Genomic DNA, 24,450 nt, shown 5'->3' with positions numbered 1-24,450 from the left:
AACTCACTTTGTTGGCACGAGACAGCAAATTAACAACGGCAGAGACAGATGGAGAAATGAGGAAATGGGGAAGAGAAGAAAGGAAGGAGTTTGGAGTAGGTAATATGAAACTTTGAATGAGATTAGGCCTGCAAATGATTATTTCACTGGTCATCAGTTAAGCTACAGAGTTTTCAATTAATCGATTAAATGTTTGGTCTGAAAAGAAACAAAGAAAATGTGAAAAATGAGTTCCCAAGCTCTAAGAGACATACTGAAATAGTTTGTTTTGTCCGACAGACAGTGAACAACCTGAATTGACAATGATTTAACAGAAAAGAGCAGTACATCACATTTAAAAGCTGGATTCAGAGATTGTTTGGAATTTTTGTTGACAAATGATTAATCAAATAATCCATACTAATCAATACACTCAAGACCATGTATCTCCATAAAGGCTGGACAATCCTCCAAATGTGTTATTTTACAGAGAAGAACAACAACATAAGTTTTCTTCACTGACACGCTGTTGGATCCTAACACAATAACCGGTGGGTTTTCTTGGTTAAAATAAATGAACTTTTCTGTCCAGTAGTTCCCATTTATCTCATAATATGGAAGGGGCGTCCCAGGAACGTCTTTCAGCTTTTCAGAAAGACTGATTAAAGAAAATGTCATATGTCATCAATTATATCACAGAATGAGTTACAGAATCTAGTGGAAAAGAAGTTAGGCCAGGACGCATGACTTTGTCTCTTTATAGAAGGGATGTGATTCTTATCTTTGCTGCACACTCCATTAGGAGGCTAAAAAGAGAAGTGAGTTTCCATAAATATGCCTCCTACAGTGTTTTTTTACTCATTCGGAAAATTTACTCAATCTGTTACGGCTAAAAGAACTGCTCTGAGGATGAGTGGCATGATGTCACTACTGGAGTGCACTTTCAGCAGAAGAGCTCAGAAGTGAGATTAGGTAAAGAAAAATACATGTGAATTCATACCAGTGAGTTGAAAAAGAAAAAAGAATACTAGAATGATGAAGAGATGTAGTAGGTTTTTTTTGTTTCTGAAGCGAGAAGAACTTGCAACATGAATGTATCTGACTAAATAATCAGATGTGGAAATGATCATAAAGAAAACTGTCAGTCTGGATCTTGTGAGCTTATTGAGAAGGGCGGAGGGTTTCTTTTTTTTTAAACAAATGAAACACTCAGTCTTTTGCACCATCATCCCACACAAGTCTCGACTGAAAACCAACCTAGTTAAAGGGCAGATTCATTTCTAACAGAAAATGATAGTTAGAAAAAATATTTTTGGCTGAATAATTACAGGGCAAAATGTGACACATTATTACTTTTTATCTAAATATTAAACATGTCTACTAAATATTTTAATACAATGAAGCTACAGCAAGAAATTAAAGCTTTAATTTAAGATAAATTAATCATAATACAGATTTTACAATCCAGATGCCCGAAGCTAGCACTGCAGCACATTGGAATCATTTCGGCCAATAATATATACACTGTAACTATCACAATTACATCCCACCTTAAAGAATATAATTCTATGAAACAAGCTTTACATACAATTGTAATCACAAAGTAAGTGATTCAAGTCTGACTGGGGTCCTTTGCTGCATGTTAAACACCTTAAAAATGCTCTTTGAGAGGCATTTTTAAATGCAAAATATGTCTCGCACTGGTCAGGGAGGAGCTCTGATATCACAGTGAAAAGTGTTCCAACTAGCCGACATATGATTCATAGTAAAATCATGATGATGTATCGGTCTCTCTCCTCTCTCTGCTGCTGCCCGGTGCAGGATTTAGAACCACTACTGGTGTCCATCTGCACACCGGATTTAAAATGTGGCTTCGCTGTGACCCGTCTGTTGTCCGAGGCCTCTGGAGACGGAGGCAGGAGAGAGAGCGCCATGCCAGGAAACACTCGCTCACTCTGACAGCCTCCATCCTCCACAAACATGTGCAGTTATGCTGCTTTTCCCCTGGAAAAATCATTATCAAGAGGTATCAAGTATTCAGTCAGTAAGCTCGCGGAGAAGCATTTTCCGAGCTTTTTCTCTTTGCTGTCAAACTGTGCAACTGATCACCTGACGTGCTGTACATTATTATGAATGGGATTTAAATGCTTTATTCAGCACCTTTAGTAGTAGTAAGTAAGTAGACTAGGAGGATAAATGTAAGATGCTGGTTAGGCTGCTGTTATTTGTCTTTGCATGCTAAATCTAATTTAAGATCAAACGTTTTGGAATAAAAATGCATGTCTACAGACCTGCAGGTCAGTGTTACAGCAGAGAAAGTATGACCTGTGAAAAATGAGGATGTACATGAGAGAATCTGTTGTGGACGAGCCTGCCTGTTGGTTTAAGGCAGCTTACTGGGCGTCTGTTCCAGCCAAATCCATTTTTATTCACCCTGTGGATTATAGGACTGGTTGGCAAGGCTGCTCTAGTAGTACCAAAGCCAAAAAAGGGCCATGCAGGTGGATGCCCTGCATGTAGAGCATGGAAAATTGTGGAACATTTTTGATATCTCTCAAATGCATGTTTTTTTCTTCCATATTTTCCCTTTTAAGCCAAAAGGACTAAGCTTTGGATGCAATATCAAATCAGATTTTTTGAATTGTGTCAGGTTATCTCGCTGAGCGGCCTTTAGAGGGCGCTGACACACTGGTGATGAGAGCAGCTGTCTGGACAGGTGCTGAGGACACACTTCTCAGCCGCCGCATGCGTGTGAAGTCTCTGGGATGGTGCTAACAAGTGACGCTCGCCTGCAGAGAACGTCCTCAATCAGACCTCTGAGCCTGTCACAGCACACAGGAGGGGGAAAGAGATGGAGCAATGGATGCTGCTCAGTCTGAAATCTAAAATCTGACGGTGATCTTTTTGATTTTTACACTGAAGAGATTAAAGAACAATAAGAACTTAAAAGGTCTGTTTGTTTAATTAACACTATGGAGGGCATTTTTGAAAATTTTCTTTAAATTCAAGCATTAGTGAGGTCCAACTCTGATGTTGGGCGATAAGCCCTGTCTCGCAGTCGGTGTTCCAGTTCATCCCAAAGGTGTTGGATGGGCTTGAGGTCAGGGCAGGCCAGTCAAGTTCCTCCACAATAAACCGGGAAAACCAGTTCTTCATGGATCCGGCTTTGTACACAGGGGCACTGTCACGTTGAAACAAGAAAGGGTCTTCCCCAAACTGTTGACACGAAGTTGGAAGAACACCATTGTCTAAAATATCACTGTATGCTGTAGCATTTATATTTCCCTTCACTCAAACTACAAGCCAGTATCCAAAGTCTCCACATACTTTTGGCCATAGTGTAATTCTACTATTGCTGCTTCTGATTTCTGTGCACATGCATCACCTATTGCATGTTTGTCTGCCCTGGAAAAGGGATCCCTCCCCTATTGAGTTTTTCCTTCCTGGAATCAGGGGGCCAAAGGGTTAAGCAAGGTTGAAATGAACTATATATGCCGTGTCGTCTAACCATGTCTAAACACAGTGTGTTACCAGCTCAGAATGGCACAAACTCTCAAGGGGGGGGGCAAAAAGCCTGCTGTCATAGCCTCCTTCTGGCCGCATCCCACTGCCTGTTTGTACTCCAGAAGTGATGAATTGATGAACAAATGGGGATAATGGTGCACACTTTCTGACAGTCTGGACATCCATGGTGTTCAACTCAGTTGTTCAAAGAAATGGAAGATGTTGTGTGAAGAATGAAAAAGAGAGACTGAGATAGAAGTTCAAACCCCGCCTACTTTCTCACCTCCAACCTGGCCAATCGCTGTGAATGTGCGATTATCGAATTGTCGATTTTGGAAAGTTACAGAAACTGTTGGACGCACCTGTGATTTGGGGTTATATAAATAAACTTGACTATAAGCAGGTTCTGATGTTTTGTTGGAGCACAAAGTTAGCAGCAGGGCCTCTGCAGTAAAGCTATTGAACTCCCCTGCATCTTTATGTTTTCTATCACATATCAGCTGCAGTAACTGTCTGCCCAGAAACACAGAGGCTTACTCTCGCTCTTTGACAGTTCAGTTAATGGGTTTGGATTGCAAACATCTCTCCCCTCTGGTTTGCAATTCTGTGAGTTACAGGATAACACCGGCATGCCATCAGGATGTGTGTTGGAAAAAGACAGAAGTATATCAGCAACAGATTGAGAGACACTGATACATCAGTTCTGTGTACACTCATTTGTGAACACAGAGCCAAGATAAGCTCAGCTGCAGGTGGTTGATAGATATGTGAGAAAATAAACTTGCTTGTATAACAGGCGAGCTCTATAAAAATGCAGCGTAGTCTCATTTTCTGTATATTTGGATCATTTTTGTTTTCCTCTTTTGGGCGACATATGGCAAGAAGTGGAAAATGGACCAGTGGCCTCAGCAGTGATGTTGAGTTGTTTACAGTGACTGCATCATCCATCAGGCAACAGGTCTCAGCTTGGCACGAGTTCCCAGAGTGCACAGATGCTTAATGGCATGACAGGTTGTGTCCAGGCTCTCAGGCCCCGACCAAAATGCCGCTGGCTTCTGGACGGAAATATCAGACAGCCTCAGGACACCCGGCGGACTCAGCATTCAGAGCGGCTCGTCACGCCAGCTGAGACTGCAGCTTCAGACTCTAAAAAGAAGTTTGAAGAGCTGAATGACACCACAGTGCACAGCCTCAAGATGACTACATGACCTGGAGACGGGACGATTAAAATCATACATGAGGGGAATACAACATTTGGTTGTGAAGGAAACTTAATTTTACATGTAATTCACACTTTCTTATTCTCAATTAGAGCCAGTTTTTATGTGATAGCAACTGTCAAATTACTCTGATGGCAGAAGTATGATTGGGTTGAATGATGATGGCTGGAGGTGCTCCAGGTTTGATGTTATGCTGTGACATATTATGTGAGCTCATGTAGTTTTTTTAACATATGTCTACATGTTTTGTATTGTGTTTTATTGTGTTTAAGTCTGTGTTTTACCTGGCTGTGAGACAAACTTCCCCTTAGGGACAATAAAGTTAAAGTTGAAGTGTGTAGAAAAATGTAACAATCAAGGTGAAAATTGGTGTTTGTGTTTTAGAAATGTGTTTTTTACTTACTTGGTTTGTGTTTGGTAAAGACTGCGGTCATGGTCAAAATTAACCAATGTTGACTGCAAACAGATTTTCCTCATATCAGTTACACACTTTGACTGAACCAAACAGTCCACCCAAACCTCACCCCTGCTATGTTTTACGAGGCTATAAAAACACAACATTATTCCGGGGTACCCCAGTAGCTCAGCTGGTAAAGCGAGTGCTATTAAGGCGGAGTTCCTACCGCAGCGGCCCAGGTTTGATTCCAACCCTTTGCTGCATGTCATCCTCTCTCTCTCTCCCACCTCTCCTGTCTGTCTCTGCAGCTGTCTATCTAATAAAGGAAAAAATGCTCAAAAAATGATCTTACAAAAAACATTATTTCCACCTCACTTTGAGAGAACAGCAATTTCTCTAATGACCACACAAGATCACTTGTCAGGAAAGCGTAAGCATAGAGTAGGTTGTTTAAGTGTTTGAAGAAACGACCAAAATTGTTGTTTTTCTGGTTGAGAATAGGCACTTTTGGTAAATTGTTGGAAAAAAACGTCTAGATTACGCATATATAAAACCATTGTTTCAACAGAATTTCAACGACTATATTTCAGCGTGTCAGCAGGACTTGCTTCACACTGAAAAATAAATATTAGCATGGTTTTATAGACTTCCTTTGACCTGAAAATAGCTAAATCAATACTTACTTAATAGCTGCTATTATTAAACATCACTGCCACATGCTGTAGGCCAAGCACGATGTTCATTCTTGAAAAGAGGGCAAATAAATCAAGGCATTTGATCACAATTCATCAACAAACAACATGTTTGAGAATTAATATTTGTTTGGTGGGATTTACACTGTTGCCAGAAGCAGCGGTTGGAGTAAGGCAGACAGAGAGTACTAAGAGCCTCGCTGTGCAACAGAGAAACCCAGGTCTTAGGGTGTAAGCTGAGACGCCACTGGTCAATACTTGGAGATGATGGGGATAAATTCAGCCTCCCTCTTGGGATCTACAACAGCCAAGTCTGGCCTTTTACCACGCAGTTTTCCCCCGTCTCAATCACAGAAACACTAATGAAAATAGCTCCAAGCAAACCCAGATAGAAAAGAGGAGAGTGTGTGTAAATGCCAGGAGTTTGAGCCACGGCGACGGCTGAGATGACGTTTGGTTTGCCGTCTGTGAGGATATTATTTTGGGTCAGATGTGCTTCTCTGCCATATTGTCCGGTGAAGCAGGAAGGCCAGGCCACAAAGAGAGAGCATATGCCTGCCTTTCCCTCTGCCGCCGCCCCTGACATGTGTTACTTCCTCTTCGCTCAGCCCACCTGCCCGTACAAGCCTTATAGTTTACTATGAATGCCAGCCAACAGCAACAGCATGCAGAATGTGTCAGTCTGCAGAGACTAGTCTTATCGAGGCTCGACAGAGGAACTTTTGTCAGAGAAGATTTTGAATCAGGTTCAAATGAAGACCATTAGAGATCAGAAATTAATTATAAGTGCTTATATACTCGATTTTAACAAAAGTCTTAAACGTTCTTACACTTATGCATACTGCATACCTTATGTGTACCTGAATGACTCAAAAGTATATCCTCTATGAGGCAGATCAGGAACGAATCATCTCTGGTCGAAACTGGAATAACTTTTTTTGTAAACATAATAAACATAATAAACACAGCAACATTCTAGGAGGTTACTGTACTGTTAATGTTGAGATCACAGCAGAAAAAGGGGCAGTGAGATCACAGCAGATGGTATGTTATCTTCATCTGCTACTTTCTCCTCAAAATGTCCCACCATTGTCATCGTGGTTTGTTCAGAGTCTGATGCTTCACTCATATACAGTATTACATTTACCGTTCATGAGCTTAACTGCAACTTGCAGATGCCTCGCTTTAATTTCTGAGGTTGCACACAACCAACACTTTAAACCACAAAGGAAATGTGGGGCAGCCATCATGCAAATGCAAACGCAGAGGTAAAAGCAAGTATATAAATACACTCAAGGTTAAGGTTGAATGCACATGCACAAAGTCACTTTAAGGGGTAAAATAACTGAATCTGACCCTTAAAGTGGGTCTCTGTAACTACTGCTGAACACCTGTAAGTTATATAGTCTTGCTTTAACAGACCAAAGTAGAGCCCTAAATAGTGCTTATGCACCTCACTCTGCTCTTACATGAATCAAAATTGCTATGATCACGTAAAAAACTAAAAAGACACAGAGTGGCATTATACTGAGGATCTAGGGAGGCTGAATTTCTATACAATATTTTACACTCAAAAGCAATTTTCACTAGCTTTAAATAACTTTTAAAAGGTCTAAGTCTGCACAGGTTTCGAGTTGTCCATGTATTTCTACAGAATGAGTTATTCATAAACATCATTAGCTGTGACTTCTGAAAGTTTTCGAGGGATGGGTAAGTTGCAGCATTAACTATAGGTCAGTGTCCAGCCTTGGCTGACACCAGGCAGGTAGAAGCTGTTCTATTATCTTCTACAACCAGCACAAACCCGAAAACCCGCCCAACACCAGCCGACATGTAATTATCGCTTGCTTTACAGTCCCATCTGTTTGCCTTATCGATCACCTATCGATCGAGGAAAGCCAACTCTATATGCTGTTGATCACAAGCAGGGGGTTCAGGGACATTTATTATGGTACGGCGATCGATCGGGGTCACGCAGCCTAGCCTCCACCTCGGCCGCAGAGAAACAAAAATGGCCTTGCTGACACATCTCTCAGTGCAGCCCTGACAGGCTCATAAAATCCCACTGATGTCCTCCTGCCGGGGAGAATGGATTCATTTTTTGAGGGATTCATCCACAGGGGGGGGGGGGTTTAGATTAATGGCTTTTTTTGCTCTGCTACAGTTTGCAATTGTCTTTGTGAGGGAGATTGTTTGCAGCCTGGCAATGTAATATATGCAAATGTAACCTGGAAGTGCATAAATGGGTGCTCACAAAATGATTTTGTGCCTATTGAAAGTCTGGGGTGATGTATAAAAGCGGACTACAGGCTGAAATAAAAACATTTAAGCATTAGAAAGCACAGATAAGGGTGTTTTTGAACAATCATTTCTTATGCAAATCAGCAGGTGTATTTCTTGTCTTTGAACTCTAGGGGGATCATGCCCTGACCCAAACAGGAAAGTGGAGCTAAAATAGCTTCAGGCAAGGCAAGGCAGCTTTATTTGTATAGCACATTTCATACACTGAGGCAATTCAGAGTGCTTTACAGAATGAAAAATTCAGTAAAGGTAAAACTATTTACAATTAAAAAGTGAAAAAGTACAGATAAGAGATCCACGAGACATTGTAGAGTGAATTAAAAAGTGAAAAGTACATTAAAAACACATTTACAAGAAAACAAGGAAATATAAGTAGATGAATATTACAGAGCAGATGATGAGTGTTGCCCTGGATTTCTTAAAAAAGCCCTCACAAACAGAAACAAATGTCAGGCAGCGGGTTTGTGATGAGTTTGAGAGTAGAAGGGCTAGACATGAGTCACCTGCAGATAGTCTGCACTGGTCTGTCTTAGTGCTGTTTCATGTCCTGAATACCAGCGTGACCTTTCAAAAAATTTCAACTTTACACATCCTGCAGACTCAAGACAACAACACCGAGCTTCTGTGCTGGGAGGAGGGCAGTTCAAATAAGCAATGAAGAGAACATTTGTTGGATTATCACCAAGGTCAGCCAAGGTCAAAGCTGAGGTTGTTGTATTTTAGCACAGTTAGCACTGATAGGGCAACAAGCCAGTGGGTCAGAGTGAATATTGAATTCAGAGAGATCATTATGCTGTGTTGGCGTTAAGCCGGAGATAGACTTACTTTTAACTACGCGTTCGCATGATGGCTGCCTCGCGTATCCTGCGTCCGTTTGGAGTGTCAGTTGTGCACGTCCCTTAGAAATTAGCACACACTCTAGTGTAATCCTCGAGTAACACGCATAGTACATAGGCAAGTATTGCCTTATTTATTTATTTATTTTCAACCCGTGAATACTCGCCCTTAATCGGAATTACTACAGCTGTATGAGCCCAAAGTAAACTGATTTTGTTGTGATTTAATTGCAATAAACGGATCAAAAGGATGCTGAATAACTACATCATGATTTGATAAAAGTCTGAATTTGTGCTTTATCAGGTCTGTTTTCTGAATGGAGTTTGGATCGATCAGGGCTATGCTATGCTAACTTGGTTCTGACTGAACTCAGCACTCACCAGAGACTCCGGTTCTTTCTGTTATTTCCCTCTCCTCTCTGTACGTTCATGAAGTGCACTTCCCCTCCAGTCAGCAGTCAACATGGTGGAAGAGAGACTAAATACAGTACATTATAACTCCCAACAGTGGAGGCCGGCACCTCCGCGGCTCACTGCTGCAGACAGGTTGAGAAGCCAGAGTGAAGGTAAATCCACTTTTTAACCCCAAAAGTTTAAAAAGTAAACTCTGAGCTCTCCTCTCGCCGGTAAACGGCTCCGGATCAGAGCAGAATCTGGTGTGACTCCGGGTGTTTATTCCTCCAGAAGCTCAATCACTCAGAAGCTGGAATCCCACTGCTGTGTGAACACACCACTACAGATAAAGTATTTAAAATTTTCAGACATTCTACAATAGTTCAAATTTTGACTCAAAAGTGAAGCAGCCCTGGTTCATTGCAAGCAGGCAAAAAGAGACATCTCAAAATACAATCCTCATATCCGTACTGTACATTCAAACCTGACCCATACTGGGTTTTTAAAGCTGATATTTGAGAAATTGAACAATTTTACTGTTGAAAAATAAACTTGTTAGTACTCTCTGATGGACAAACGATGTTACAGCAACACTAACTAAATTACCTGAAACGTATCTCTGTCATTTCTGTACTGCAATTTTTGTTACTCTTTTACAAGCATTTACACTGGTATGATATATACACAATACAACATTATATGGCCTGAAGTATGTGGACAGCCCTGCCCACACACTTTTGTGTAGTTTTGGTCTTTTTCCTGGTTTGGGCCCCTTAGTTCCAGTGAAGGGAAATCTTAATCCAACATGTTTCAACATGAAAATGCCCCTGTGCACAAAGCCAGGTCCATAAAGAAATGGTTTTCCCAATCCGGTGTGGAAGAACTTGACTGTCCTGCACAGAGACCTGACCTAAACTGCATCCAACACCTTTGGGATGAACTGGAACGCCGAGTGCGAGCCAGGCCTCATCGCCCAACATCATTGTTGGACCTCACTAATGCTCCCTCTTGTGGTTGAATGGAAGCAAATTCCTGCAGACAGGTTCCAAAGTCTGGTGGAAAGCCTGAAACCAGAGGAGTGGAGGCTGAACAGCAGATTAATGCCCATGGTTTATGAATGACATGTTCGGGTGTCTACATACTTTTGGCCATGCAGTGTATGTACTGAGTGGGACAAACTTGTCCGAGCTCTCTGGTGGACAAACTATGTTACGGCGACACTGTTTCTAAACTACTGCAAACTAATCTTTGGTATTTCTGAATGGCGTACTGAAATCTAGTGTTTCGTATCGGCCGACATGCAAGCTGATACTGATATATCTTTATGATAAACTAAAACTGGCCTCTAATGTATGCTTACATATGGTGGTATACACATATAAAACAATATATAAATACTGTACATGTATACAGATATACATTCATGGACACTGTATGTACACAGACCCATACAGCTCATGCTTCAAGAGATAAAGCATAAAGATAGAAACGAAAAGGCGAGCACTGACTGCGTTTGCCCCAGAGAACATTTCAAGGACGAACCTGTTGATGTGAGCTGCGGCAAGTCAGACGTGACACGGAGCGGAGCGGGAGACGCCAAAAAATTAAAAGGAATGAGTTGCCAAATCAATGGGTCTTGGGGAAGAGTGAGGAGAGATGATGCATTACACTGTGATGGTTGAAAAAGAGGCTGTAGTATGTTGAGAGTTGTAAGGCAGCCGGCGCTCCAACGGCAGAGGGAGGGAAATAAACGGGAGGGGTGGAGGGAGAGAAACAGAGAGGAGGGAGGGAGAATGAGAGGATAAATCCTCACTACATAATGATTAGAGCTCACAAACCCTTCCTGTGACACAGAGTGTAGGAATCAGGATTACAGCCGGCCAGTGAAGCCAGAGTGAAAGCTCTGCTGATGGGGGAAGGAGGGGCACAGGTAGGAAAAGAAAAAAAAAAGACAGGAAAACAAGTGCAGTTAACTGAAGACTAGAACAAACAAGGTGTGTTTCAAGGGGAGGCAGGGGGCAGATCCAAGCTAAAACAGACATTTCCAAAAGATACAAACTCCAGCGGCTGACTCGCATCTGTCCCCCTGCCCCGGCCATCTGTCGCCGGCCAGAGACATCCTCGTCCCGGGCAGCTGGATCACTTCTTCCAGTCTCAATTTGATGGAGCGGCCACAAGAGCGCCACTCGCACCAGAGGAGGGCGAAGAAGGGAGCCTGGGAAATGAAGACAAGGGTCACCTTGCAGAATCTGTGATAGATGGGAATCACAGTGTGGACAGGTGTCTCAGCCAAAGATGGAGTACATCTGTGTCTTTCTGAACTGGGCAGTGACAGAGGACAAGACTGAATGTTGAGGATTTGTTTTGCGCTGATATATAACATGGTGTAAGTTTCTGGCAGCTTTCGGAGCTTTTCTGAAGTCTCATTCTCCAGCCAAGAGAGGAATTATCTTTTCCCCAGAGGTGAGCAGCTGCAGAAGACCTTAAAAAGGCAACTACTTAACACACAAATATGCATGCTCACAGGTTTCTCCTCAAAGCATTCTGGGACATCTTACCTGAAAACCCTCGTCTGAGGTAGCTGTCTCAACTTTAACTCTAACCTGGAACATTTAGCCAAGAGCACAAGTGCAACTGTGGACAGCCACAATTTGTTCATTTCTTTTGTTTCTCCTTTTCCTCCTCCTCCTCCTCCTCCTCCTCCTCCGGCACCTGCTCACTTCGATCTCCCTCCACCACTCCGTCCATCCTCCTCCTCCTCCTCTTCTTCTTCCCTCCCCCCTTTTTACCAGCGAGTGATAATGTGACCTTCTGCCAAAGTGCTGGAAACCATGCCACCGTCGCAGCAGGCTCCTCTGTTGCTGCCACTGAAATAGACTCAAACAAGTGCAGGGAGAGGAAGACGAAGGGAGGAGGGAGAGGACGAAGGAGGGAGAGGAAGAGAGGAAGAGGGCCAAAGGGGAGAGAAAGAAGAAAGAGAAAGGAGAGGAGGGAGAAAGAAAAAAGAAAAACGGGAACAGGACAGCTGAAGCTGCAGACACGGGATGAGTGGTGACGAGCCAGGGCTGGATGCGGATTGCCAACACAGGTAACAGATCACCTTTATGTATCAGTTAATGCTGCACTTAGATGTATCATCACTTCACTGATCACAACATGTATCTGTCTGTTTAAGGTTAAAGGTAGAATTTTCCCTGAAATGCTCTTCCTCAGTTTAAAAACTGTGTGAGACCAAGTATGGAAATGCTTTCTGCTTCTTTTTATTGTGTTTGGAGGTCTGTATTGTAGTTTTCAAGTACCCCCCCCACACACACACACACACACACACCCCCACCTCCTCTTCATCATCCCCCTCTCTTCTAACTGTCAACTAGAGGAATTATCCGAGTGCAGAGGATCAGATCAAAAGCAGCACTCGACAGGATCCTTGTCAGGGGATCAGACAGCACGTTGTGTTTGGCTTTTGTGCCTGTTGTAGTTGTGTGTGGTGGCTGTAACTGTTGCTTTAACTCACTGAGCTGCCGGGGAATTAAGCAGAGCGGATCGATGCGTCATTGTAAACAGTTAGAGCAGCTGAGACGGGCTTTGATACCTGCCTGCCGGACCTGGGATACTGCTGCTGCTGCTGCTGCTGCTGGGAAATTGAACTGCCACTGAAGAGTGACTTTTCAGGATGCGAGACAATGAGAGGTTCCTGTAATTATTGAAGGCTGCATGAATACAGAACAGGTCTTCTTTCTCTTTCTTCTTTTTGAGGCATGAGAATGAGACCTGAATTGGTAAACTGAAAGCTCAGTTCTGTCTATCAGTTATAAAAAGGCTGAAAGTGACTGACTGACTGATATGTAGAGCAGATGAAAAAAATGAAAGATGAAAAACAAAATACTCACAACGATGGCTTGGTAAAGGTGTAAGACCTTTTAAGTTAACCAAGAGAAACAATCACACACAAGGCAATAAATAAAAAGACAACAGAAAACAAGAGCAGCAGAGCAGAACAAGAACAAAGCCATACGTACACAAATACTGCCACGAGATCACCTAAATCATCAGCTACAAAGTGTAATAACGTATAGCAGCTGCTTATCAGCAATGTTTTCCCATTATAAAGTGTCAAGAAGCAGTCTGCACCAGGAGCTAAACACACAGGGAGGAATTCATCCATAACAACTGATCAGATTGTGCATTACTGACTGAATGACTGTCCCTTTATCTCAGAGTACCAGTTAGATTATTCTGTCATGGACTGCAAAAGCCTGTTGACCTGAAACTTACTGGACAGGCAAATGAGTGTGAAAATGGCTTTAATGACAGAGAGGTCACACGTCAGAGGAAGGTGTAGGTTTCTATATCTGATTGGTTCAAATCAGAGGCAAGAGTGATGCAGTGGGAGAAGGAATCCACTGGGACCTGTCCTGTAGATCAGATACGAGTTTGGCTTTTCAAGAACTGAGCCCGTCTCTTTCCCACCTCTTTGGCCAGCATCCAGTATTTAACTGAAGGGTCAGCTTACCCTCGTTACTAAATAAACATATTGTCTCACTTTCCTCTACAGTGGTATCTAGCCATGCAGCCCATGGAGGAAAAGCATATCTATGCAGAATATAACTGTGGGATGTAAAAACTGATCATCAGTAAGGGATATTTAATGACACTGACTGCTGATGTCTGACTTGTTTTATAAATAAACCTTTGAGAAAAAGTTCTACTCATTGCTGAGAAGGTTTTGATGTTCCTGCCTCATTTTAAAGCGTCAGTTCATACAAATTACAAAAATGTATTTCACTTGCCTCTAGAACAGTGGTTCCCAACCTAGGGGCCAGGACCCCAAAGGGTCGCCAGATAAATCTGAGGGGTCACGAGATGATTGACAAGATAGGAAGAAAGAAAAACAAAACGTGTTCCCTAACCTTTTGGTTTGTGACCCGTTCAGAGGAAGCAAAGTCTCCTTGCTGCTCCTCGTCACAGGTTGCATATGTCTACCAGATCTGCTTCACAGAGTGATTGATTTGAATAATTTTTAGAGGCCTGAAGAGGTCACATTGTTTGGTGATTCATAAGAAAAAACAAGAAAACAAAGAAATTAATAGATTCTCTTTCCTATCTTGTTAATCATCCCACGATCCCTGACGTTCTCCTCAGAAAGGGTCACCATCACCAGGTTGGGAACCGCTGCACTAGAACACTTTTGGCTTATGACTCTTCAAAGCCAAGCAACACCTACGTACGATCCCCTGACACAGGCTGCACATGTTTCAGAGCTGTGAGCTACGTTCCCTTCGCAGATTGTTTATTTTAATTGTTTCTATAAGCCTGAAGAGGCAGAGCTATCCAAAGACTTGTGAAAATTTTGGAAACAAAAAGAATTTTATGTAGCAGAATATTTTCTTCTTTTTCTTTCCTATTTCTTGTTAATCATCTCACAAACCCAAGGATGGGAACCACTGTTCTAGCCATGGAGATAGGTTTGGTTTTATTTGCCCAGGTTTGAGATTTCGGCTTCCACCCCATGGATGGAATTTTATCTGTGGTATTCACAGCATTCTTGCAATTTGGGTGAGCAACGCTTGAAAGTGAGGCAAAACCATTGTTCCCAGTAATAATCTATAGATTATTTCAGTGGTTTGGTTGTAAAACAAGTCAGACATCAGCAGTTAGTGTCTTTAAATATCTCTTATTGGTTATAATTTTGGCAAAATCATTTGAAGTCTGATCAGGTAAAAGGTGCTTCCTCCACTGGCTTCACCTAAGAATGAATGAGAGTGTGGAATGAGACGGTGTGAAGAGTGCGGCACCAGTTAGGCAGGTGAAAAATGGCTGTTCATTACGTTATGCCAACCATATCCCAGTTTCAGTAATTGGATGTACTGGTATGTATGTGAGTGCAATATGAATGTACACGCACGCGTGTGAGTGTGTGTGTGTGTGTGTGTGTTTGTGACAAGGCAACATGTGACAGGAGGAACCGATGATGCAAGGATTCTCAGCCCATCACACAATATGATACAATCTCACACACACACACACACACACACACACACACACACACACACTATCGTACAAGTAACAACAACCATGATGGAGGACTCTGCTGCTGGACGTCAGGCTGAGGGAGGACCCTGATCAATAACACAACTGATACATTCAGTGATTAAAACAAAATAAATCTGCTTAAACAGATGCTCTACTAATCCCACGGCCACCCCCTCCCCACTCCTATCCTCTATCACACACACATTTGTACTTCAGTGCGTGTGAGGACCCTCATTGACATAATACATTCACTAAAGAAGTGAGGACAGGACAAAATGTCCTCACATTCAAAAAATGTCCCTTACTGTGAAGATTAAAACTCAAATTGGTTTTAACAATGTTAGATGTATACGACACACTAGGAGTTTCACGACTATCGATGTTTTCTAGTCGCAAGGTCTTCCAGCACAGTAGTCCACTAGTCACGACTAATCCAATAAAATTGTTGAGCAGCAATTACGTCTGACTTGTTTAATACATGTATCAGTTACAGTTTGTCATGGAGGATTACTAGTCTTGTGAATAGATTCTGAATAACCCTTATAAACAGCACTGAGCAGATCAGTTGTGACATGACATCCACAGGACGGGCTCATGCAGGAGGAGGCACTGCTGATCTTCATTACAAATATATCTTTTTATACATATATATCTTTTTGATACATCTTTTTCTTCTTTTTGCTCACAAGCCAAAACCAAACTGCTTAACTAGTGCGGGCAGACGTTACTTGTTGTCAGTCCTTGTTTGCTGATCTGCTGTCCTAAATCATGCTTTGTCAGAGATGTGATCCATTCATAATCAATTAAATGTTTCAAATCGTCTTCATGACAAGAAGTGCTGAAAATTAGTTTTATCTAATTTTAAGATTATCTACACTTCGTTTTGGTTTGTCAACACTTCCTGTGGTTGTTTCACAATAAAAGCTGAATGAATGTAGTAGAAAGTATGTGAATATTGTATATACAAGAATTGGCGTTTTACGCATTAACTATTGTAAATCTGGTTATTCTTGCTAAAATCTGATTATCCAGGACTAGTCAACAACTGTCCACACACACAGTCATTTACACAGGACAGATAGCCAGCCACAGCCACAGGGTGATGCAGTCACTTAGCTGTGCCTTTTGTGTTGTGTAGAGTCAGTGTGTCACACAAACACTTTTCTTTCTCTGTACTGTTTCTAAGTTTAATTACTGCATTAATCTGATGTGTTATTGTAGTGTAATTTGTACTTAACATCAGTAAATTGCACAGACATTCTCTCTCTCCCCCCTCACATGAATTACACTTAATAATCATCTGTGATATTTTCATATTTACATGAATGTTAGTGTTGGTTGTACTTCTTTCTGTCTGAATCATTTCAGTCAGCCAACTCATGACAGATTCTACATTTGCTGTTTTATTCAGACAGTGTAGCTTTTTACTGTGATGTAACATGTGCTTGTGTTTATGTTTGGAATAAATAGAAGAGGGCCTCGGTTGTGGTGCTGAAACTTGTAGTCAATTAATTGAGTAGTCAACTGACAGAAAACCAATCAATGAATATTCTGATAAGTGATCTCAACAATTAGGTGATTATTAGGTGACATTTGAGGAAATCACATGGGCTGAGATCCTGTGATGGATCCTGATGGTCTTTATTTTCTGACATTTTATAGACTAAATTAAGCAAAACAAATTGTAATTGAGTAATAGGTAATGAAAGTAATCATTAGTTGCAGGCCCAGTCGTTAGCATGAGCAGTGATAGTCAACAAGAAAAGAACATCACCTGCAGAAACTCCAACTTAACGGAAAGTTCCTTTAGTCTTAGCATCAATGTTTGAGATCTTGAGCAAGTGCAGAACAAAAACATGGACTGCCACTCAAGGTTTAAGTTCCTGCAGCCACATCCTTTAAACTGTTGTTGCATGTGAGGCTGTAGCGTGTTTGCAGCCTGCAGGCAGACTGAAACGACCTCTGGGTTTGTATCTCAGGGTTAGAGGCTTTGTCAGCTGTCCAGCTCTTCCATGAACACTTAGAGCCGATCTGCTTAATCAATTGTTAAAAGACCAGACCTCACGCCATCTTCACTGTCTCTGCAGACGGGGTTGGGGTTGGGGGGGGCTGGCAGGACACAGGAGAAAGACAAAAAGGAAGAAAACGAGGGTTGGGGGAACTGGCCAAAGAGATTTAAAACTAAAGAAACAAGTGGGCATGCTTGCATAGACTACTGTTTCAAATGGATATTGTGCACTGATTGACAGCCAGTCACAAGCATCCAGGGCAGTAAAACATTTACTGCAGGGGGAGGGACGGATGTTGCAGGATATCAGAGCAATTTATCCAAGGTCATGAGAGAGGAGTAGTAAATTTCACTCCGAATCAGGCAATGCTGCATCACCATGTGATCCTTTTCCTGCCCAATTTATAGAGACCTGACAGGCCACTTTTCTAAGCACAGATCTGTGTTGCAATACTGCAGGTGCACAAGTCCTCGGGGTGCTCTCATACCATGCAGCCTATCTGATGAGATCTTAAACTCGGGGCAGAAGAAGTCTGGCAGGCTGTGTTGCTCTCCCTCCTCAAGTTTATGGCTGCGCTCACGGGCACAACAGAGACTCCAGGCCCATTTATATTCATGGCGCAGCACTGCTTGCACCTCGTCTAACGTCCTGTCCCTGTTGAGAAGGAAAACTGACACGCCGTGGGCTGGGGGGGGGGGTGGGGGGGGGGCTGGGGTGGGGTGTCCGCTCTTCTCCTTTTCCTTGTCATTCATCTGCCTCTTGTGGATACTGACACCAACCTGAGTGTTTATGCATGTGTGGCGCGGGTGGGTGCATATGCAATTTGTAATACCGTAAATTGATTAGCCTAATTGCTTTCTATTCAAAGCTGCATGTGTGCCGCTTAATTTTTCACAATTAGCCCTGAGCGGTGACACGGTGGGGAGCGTCTCCATGAAAGATGATGACAACGATAACCTTAGAAACAAAGCCTGCAAAGTGTGTGTGTGTGGGATCAGGGGCGGCTCTCAGCATCCAAAAACAGAAAGAGCAGTTGGACTTTGCGTGATGAATCTAAAGAAATCAGGCTGGATACTTTGCACTACAGTCTAACAAAAAGTGACACAGGGCGTCCTGGTGGCTCAGTTGGCAGAGGCAGCTTGTGATGGTGACGTAGTTAAGGTTTATTCTGGCTTTCTTTGTCACATGTCTCCTCCCTTCCTATCCCGTCCCTGTTGTCACTCTCCGCTGTCACCTAACAAATACAGGCAAAATGCTCAACAGACCAAGAAAGATGCTCGAAAAAACAGGCACAACTTTTGGCACTACACTGGTTCTAGGAGTTGCATAAACACCCTTCCCAAAAGATGAAGAATTGTTTTCACTTTCCTGGAGACTGTTCATTGCAGCAAAAATCAATACATCATCACCAGAGGAAATTATAAAAGCCAGAGTTGTTTAGGACATGCTCTGATTGCTTTCCATGGAGCAGTTTTACATATTGTAGCTGCAATTAGAGGGCCTGGGTCTGTCTGTCGCTCAGTTTTTACAGATTCTGGAAACCACGACACCCCATCAGTCATCCAGCCAGCAATACCAGCAAAAATTGAAATAATATTTTACAAAAGCAGTTTTCCCCATTCTCTAATGTTTTTTTTCTGATTCTACGTACTATGAATTTCCCTCATGAAAAAGATTTTTTTAAACTACATTAATCAATATTTGTGACGTTAACATTGAATCAAATTCTCCTGTAAAGTAAACAAGTTGCTAAAGAGAATGATCACAAACATCTGCAGCTTTAACAGGGCTTTTTAGCCTCCTTTAGCTTTTTTTTCTTTTTTCTTTCTTTTTGATTTTGGTGTTTTGATCAGCAATTTAGCAAGTGGAACATCTAAAGCAGCTAAAAAGCCAGATATGTTTCAGAGCCTAAAGTCATATGTGATGTAATGTCCTTAGACAAGACTGGCACATTTACTGTGGTTGAACTTGCTGTCCTTTTGTTTCTATGGACACACAGCCTTTGAGTTTTTCAAATGTATTTTTCAATGCTTTCATTAGTCAAGTTAAGTCAAGGTTATACAAGAATAAAACATATCTGCATGACTAGATACCACTAAGAGTAAGCAATGTGATTTGGGGTGAACTGTCCCTTTAAACCGATTTTAGTTGGGTTTATTTAATACATGCCTAATAAACATATTAGCAGGAGGGACAGAGGATGAAAATATTGTCAGTACAATTTAAAACACTGATAGGACCACACGACCACACACACACACACACACACACACACACACACACACACACACACACACACACACACACAAACACACACACACAGGATAGATTAAAAACAAAGTGGTATGCTCATATGTGGATTAGAGCATGTGTATGTGTGTATGTCAGAGATCAGCTATATGTGTGGGCAGCCACCGAGTCAACTGGGAGAGCAGGCTGGTGACAGCTGGACCGGTGGCGCGGGTGGAGGGGGGCGGTCTGGTTCTGCACAGGCAGCCATGGTTTCAGCTTAACCCTGCACTGATCCCTGCTCCACATAGTGGAGGGGCTTCAAGGACTGACGGAGGCCACCCTCAATGTAACCTGCCACTCCAGGTTTATAGCTAGGTCAGCCTGCAGGGTCAAAGTAGGAATATTAATGTCAGAGCACCGTGTCGAGGCCCTTAAGCCTCAGGTAAACATCCACCCATGTGTTATGACAAAATGGATTACATTCGCAACACCATTGTCCTGTAATCTGCAGCCTCGCAAAGATTATTACCCTCCAAACACTTGCACTTACAATCTGTTCAATCTCGCTACACGGCGTGCTGACAAAGCGAACGCCGCCTGATGGAATGTTGCACTCGCAATAAATGCGATAAAGCTAAGAGGAGATATATATATATATATATATATATAACTCAAACATCTGTCCAATGACAAGCAAGCACATGGACCTGTCCTCCTTTGATAAAAAAATCCTGCATTTTGACGTAAATGATCTCGTTTGTGTTAACTGTGTTGATTCATTTACTGCGTTATCAAACTATTTTTTTTGATTGTTTTAATGTAAAGCTACACAGAAGACTCAACTGTGTCACATGATCATGGTTATACTACACAGGCTGGGGAGGGAGCTTTGCTTCAGCACTAGATGTGATTTCAAAGACAGAACTGTAATAAAGCACAACTACATAGCTTTCCATCTGCTGTGGCATTTAAAACCTGCTGATCACGGCCCCTCTGATACCACAGAGTCAGAAAATCCAAGTGCTCAGTTCAGCTCCACTTCTCTCCTGAATATTTAAATCCTTTAATGCACAGAGACACCAGCCACAGTCTGAATACCCTTCAATTGATTCCTCTTGCAGGATGTGAAAATTTACAAGACATTTTAGGACCCCCTTCACTCATACCAACCCCAGCAGTTAAGATCACATCAGATTTATTGGGATTTCACCCGGACAGGTTTTCGTCCCGTGGCAGATCAATCACTTGTCGTGTGTAGTTAGAGGCGTACATGTCTTAAATATGTCTGCAGCGCCATGGGCAGAAGGGAAGGCAGGGGGTCTGTGACAGAAACCAGTATCACTGTTTGATGTTCCTCTGTCTCCAGGGGTCAGCAGAAACAGATAAATCACATGTGGTTTGGACTGAAAAGCGTCCACTGCGGTTTCACTTTGGGCGCACCTCGGTAGGAAACACTGCTGGACACTGGCTTGGTCTTATACTTTTTCATATGACAGCGTGAGGCTGCCATTTATCACATGGCCATCATAGAGAAACCTATACCATAAAGAACAGAGCAGTAAATCGACAGACAGGTTTAGAGATGGCCAACAGGGGAACTCTGCCCAGCTGTTCAAGAGTCAGACACTGCAGGAATTAGGAATCCTGAAATCTGACCTTCAGAAAATGGAACAATCGAAGATATGTTGCACAAGTGTCTGATATGAGTTATAGCTGGTGTGTCAGTGTGTTGGCCGGGCTACATGCCCAGCCACCACCTCAGCCTCTACACCCTTATGCTCCACCTCGCTACATAAGAGCCACACTACCTGCTGCAGTGGCACTGAATGTTGGCATTCAATGTAAATTTGCGCAGCAGAATAGATTCAATATGAACATTAACTCCCTGTGTCAGTCACCTTATACTTGCACGAATATGAAATCAGCATTAAATGTAATACAGTGTAAAGCTATTGTTATTATATTATTGGCCGGATGATTTAGTTTTACTGCACAAAGCACCGTCCCCCACGACCTTCGGAGAAATTGTATCAGCTGTTACTTGCATGTAAACGCACATTCTGTGCATGTGTGTCATTTGACACTGTATTCGAATATTGGCAACAGAAGTTTATGTTTTCATCTTTGCATAAAAGTATTTAAAATATGTTCAAGATTGACTGGCTGGTCTTTGTGATCAGGTTATTTTGTCACTTGTCCAACAGTAATCACTTCACGACAGTACGAGGGCAGTACAAAACATTAAAAACAACTAGCTTCAGATTGTTTCTGAAGCTAGTTGGGAAAATCAAAATAATTGTGAGGTTCTGGGATTGAGCACATACAGAGGAGTGCAATTTTTTGTGCATTAATATTTAATTAGATATTTGCAAACTTAATGGCATGAATGCAGGAGTTGTTTGTGCACTCTGCTGTCCCATTGAGGTTTGCTAAATTCAGCTTTGGCTTCAGTATTTGTTTCCTAAATGTCTGTGCATCCTGAATGAGTAGCAAACATGCAACTTTATGTCATTTTATGCTACTTTTAGACTGCTACTTGTAGGGATACTGAAATTATAAAGCATGCAGTTGTCTAATGGACTGAGAAACCATATATTTGTATCCAACATCAAATACAGTGATATCACCCTGTCTTTCCCATCCTTTCCTGTGTTTTTCTCCATATACTGACAAAAAATTATGAAATAATAATACAACTACAAATGGCAATTGTAATGTTATGATTTTACCTAATTTAAAATGTTATCCTCTGTACAGTGGCCATTTTAGAACATCTGTGACTCAGCTTGTCAGGCAGGAGTGTACGTAGACTCAGATGTGCTTTCAGGTGAATGTTTTTCAGCCTTACTTAATATTAGTGTTACATTTATTTAAATCTGATGGAAATTCAGACATTATTTTGAGAGGTATGCTGTCACTAGCAAGTGTACAAGTGTAGGATAAGTGGAAAAGTCAGGATGAATCCTAATGACTCTGGCGATACCCCAAGGACCCCACAAGACTTATCTGGAAATTTCGTTCTGATATTTTAAGTGTTGAACTGAAAGAGCTGACATTGAACTGACCTTGACAACAGACACTGCCAACCATACAGCCACAAATGTCACATAAGCGGCTAAAACATCCACAGTATTGTAACTGGCACCATCTATGACGTCATTGGGTTTTATGCATGCCCAAAGTTAACAATGGCCCAATCCTGATGCAAAGCAGGAAAAAACGCGGTGGTAAAATTGCCATAGCCTAATAAATTCCATTGCCGTTTGAAAAACTCCAAACTTGACCAGACGACTTTTTAAATCAGTTTCTTTTACTAACACACTCAGCGCAGACAAGGATTTTCTGTCTCTATGCGCATTCCTCCTTTACAAACCTTCAGCAGCAGCTCAGAGCTTAGCTTAGCTGCAGAAGAAGAAAAACACCATGCTTGCTGTAACGTGTGTCTACCGAGTTTGTGAGCTAGCTATCATTTGATATCATCAGTTTCTTTATTATAAATTAGACAACATTACAGTTAGCAACTTCTTTTTTCATCTCCTTGTGACGGCAGTGCCTGGTTGTTAGGTTAGTAGGCTGTTCTGTTTGCTTTCCACATGCTGTACCACGTCGATACTGCTAGTAGATTTCAGCCGGAGCCTTTCTAACTGACCTGATTGTGCAATATGTATCATGCTGTTTCTTTGTCAGGCTTGGCTATCAAAACAAGGCGCACCAGAGAACACGAGTGCTGATATTTACATGTTGAACAGAACCCTTCCCAGCGCGGCAGCGCCTGCATGCTATTCTAGCGATAACTACCAAAAACAGCCCAAACTCGGCTGGAGCACGCAGAGTCTCCTCACAACTTGACGTCATCAAACATTACCTCCATTTTTTGCCCCCCTCTCCCAGTGTTTAACCCAAGTCGGCGCCAATGAGTGTGAATGCTTTTGGTAGGGCTATTGGTACTTGTTATTGGAAAGTAAAACCAAGGTTGCCCTGACCATTTTTCTCTGGGACTTGTAGAACAGTACAGTCTAATGTTTGTTATCTGGACTACTGCGATTGAGAAACCCGTCTAGCTCTGTTAATTAACTCCATTTCCATTACTCAGCACCGGGCCACGTGGAGCTGTGCCAGACTCAGCCTCATAATATAAAGACCAGTTGTTGTCTTAATGTGTTTGAATATAACTCTAACAAAGCTAGCAGGATGTTTGCTGCTTTGCTTTGCCTCTGTAGTGGCCTATAACTAATGTTATAAGCTGTTCAAATGTTTTAGGGGACCAGCCAAAAGCATCCAAACAATTCAAGGATAAATTATGAACTGAGGACTAGATTTGGCATTGTTTCAATTTGTCTTGTGTCTTCTGCATTCTGAATAAATGTCCAAAGATCAGACAGGGATAACAGGGATAGAAAAAGGTGTAGCTTTATTTATGATGATGATCTGGCTTAAGATTTTCCCAGTATTCCCCAAATGATCGGTCAGGACCTGCAGGGGAGGGTCAGAGATAGATGCTGGCTCGCATATATATCTATGATTGTGGCTCCAGATATTGTTGTTTATCGGAGATGGGTTACAAGATACTTAAGATGAATCGCATTTGAACCAGTAGAGAGAAGCTTTGCATGTACTACAGCTCGAAGGGAAACTGAATACACAAAATACTTTTGATTTGACATTGACTCAAAGGTGTGGACACACGCCAACTATGTCAAACTGTGGGTATTTTTGGATGCAGATTTTTTTTTTGGCTTGTCACCTCTTTTTGCTCACACTGTACTCATGATGCTGATGAATCTACAGATTAGTTAAATGGCTGTGGATTTAAGGAGATTAGCATGGCTGTATTTTTAAAAATTTTTTATCAGA

The 24,450-nt window shown here is 42.0% G+C and overlaps 1 protein-coding gene across 1 annotated transcript in view; it reads left to right on the top strand.

Moving 5' to 3' along the window:
- The first annotated feature begins 12,274 nt into the window (after positions 1-12,274).
- grin2ca (glutamate receptor, ionotropic, N-methyl D-aspartate 2Ca) overlaps positions 12,275-24,450 on the top strand; it is a 63,591-nt gene continuing 51,415 nt past the window's right edge. The window contains exon 1 of the mRNA XM_044181668.1: positions 12,275-12,410. The gene's annotated coding sequence lies outside the window, so the exon portion shown is untranslated. The remainder of the gene's footprint in view (positions 12,411-24,450) is intronic.

This window comes from Siniperca chuatsi, linkage group LG21, assembly GCF_020085105.1.
Source record: "Siniperca chuatsi isolate FFG_IHB_CAS linkage group LG21, ASM2008510v1, whole genome shotgun sequence".
NCBI lineage: Eukaryota > Metazoa > Chordata > Actinopteri > Centrarchiformes > Sinipercidae > Siniperca > Siniperca chuatsi.
Note: the sequence above shows the minus strand (reverse complement) of the source record. Positions and strands in the feature narration are given on the sequence as shown.